The 1,938-nt window shown below is 38.3% G+C and overlaps 1 non-coding gene across 1 annotated transcript; it reads right to left on the bottom strand.

Moving 5' to 3' along the window:
• Nucleotides 1-579: 579 nt before the first annotated feature.
• Nucleotides 580-683, bottom strand: LOC138383119 (small nucleolar RNA U13). Its single transcript, XR_011233561.1, has one exon. It is a non-coding gene; the product is annotated as a small nucleolar RNA U13 (small nucleolar RNA).
• Between the last annotated feature and the right edge of the window lie 1,255 nt (nucleotides 684-1,938).

Below are 1,938 nucleotides of genomic sequence, written 5' to 3'. Positions count from 1 at the left end.
TGGGTGACAGAGTGAGACCCTGTCCCTCTTAAAAAAAAATAAAATAAAATAAAATAAAATAAAAAATAAAGCTGTTATCCAGCCACACAAATAGAAGAGGAGCTACTCTTGTTAAAGGGAAAGCAGGGGAGCCCCTTGCAGCTTGGCCCTCTACCCTCTCTCCCTTCTGTGCTGAAACTACAGAGCTCCTCAGAGCACTCTGAAAAATAGTAGTAGAGAGACCTCAAAGTGGTAGTGGACCTCAAAGAATGTGAAGTTCCATCAACAACCAACATAAATAATGATCCTTACAAATAGAACTACATCCCAAATTAATGGTGCTGAAAAGAATGTAGCATAGCCCAGTGCTCAGTTTAAATGTGGATGATACAGTCATCACTGTGCTCAGACATCTGGTGATAAACACTGAAGATACTTTGGAACAGGAATGAGTAAACACAATGGCAAAGCTCTGAAAGACGACTGGCTAACTGAGCAGAGAGATTAACAGAGCTGACCATCACATGCAAACAAGTCTTGTCCATCCGTTCACAGGACATGACTAGATTACATAATGTTCAAAATACTTTTTTTTTTCCACCTCAGACAGGTAATGTGTCCATTTTGTAACAAGGTTTGAGGGAGGCACATCTCACACATGAGCATGAAAACCCAGTCATCACTCCTAAGAACTACAACAGGATCTCAATATACTTTAAAATAAGCATCTCGATTTTAAAGATATTTTGAAAACACTGAACTCATGTCAATCCTGAAAGGTCAACTTTAAAAGGAAGTGTTGGTTAAAATATTCCATTAGGCCAAATTAGAGTCTTCAAGGACTGGAAGCTATTATTAATACTATCTTTTGTTAAAAAAAAAAAAAAAGCAAACAAGGGCAGATGAATTCTGAGTAAATTTGGTAAGTACAGAATTTCTTCTTATTTCCCCAAAGAATCAAGTAGAGCATTTATCTTCTTGCACCAGATATCATAATATTTTAATAGAAAATGTAAAATATGAGTAATATACAGTAGATAAAATACTTGAAGGAAAGATTTGGAAAATCTATAATACTAGTGTAATGAAAGTAACGTAGCTTTGGAGTCAGACAAGCCTGAATTTGATTCTTGTTACTAAGTTATCAATGGCATCTTAAAACCAAAGCAGCGCCTGGAAGGATCAGGAACCAAGGCCGCTCTGTGTGCATGAGGGTCAGGGGAGCCTTGGACCAAAGACCATATTCTTTGCTTTGTACTTGGAGGGATCCTGGTAAAATCCTAGGGCTGATGTTCCGACATGAAGATAAGCAAGTCACTAACTTGCCTTCCAATCACATCAGTTTTGAAGTTGAATGAACTTTGGCCTCATCATCTAACCAACTCTCCCAATTTGACCTGATGGTTAGAGTAGAGGAGGGGGTCGGAAATATGGGTTGATGGGCTAGTTGCACGGGAGTGTCATGGGGTGGGGATTGTATGCTTGTGTCTCTATACCTTCATTGCTTCCTGGGCCAGTCCCAGTCCCATATTAAAATCCCAGGGTTTGGTAGATGGGAGAGAGAAATTGCATTACTTTGTAGCCACCTAGGGATAGCACGACACAATTTAACATTCCATTTCTTTTTAGAATGCATCATCCTCTACAGGGAGAACACGCTCACCACCAGAGCCATTTTTCCTCATTTCATTTTAAGAGTTATATAATTTCATATTGAAGATGGTTGCCAGTTTTACTAAAACACTGTCAAACATCTATTCCTGATCCCTTCTGCACACCCTGTAAACATATCTATGACTTTTCTACCAACTCAAATATTGCCCCTAAATATCTAGAAAAACATAATACTACATCTTAACCAACTCGTTAGTAGATTTAGGTCATGCATATCATCACAGGATTACTAGAATTATTACAAAATAAGCCATATCACCTCTCCTTGGTGACAAAAATAAACTG

The sequence above is a fragment of the Eulemur rufifrons genome, chromosome 4 (genome assembly GCF_041146395.1).
Source record: "Eulemur rufifrons isolate Redbay chromosome 4, OSU_ERuf_1, whole genome shotgun sequence".
Taxonomy (NCBI): Eukaryota; Metazoa; Chordata; class Mammalia; order Primates; family Lemuridae; genus Eulemur; species Eulemur rufifrons.
This window is presented reverse-complemented; position numbering and strand designations above follow the sequence as displayed.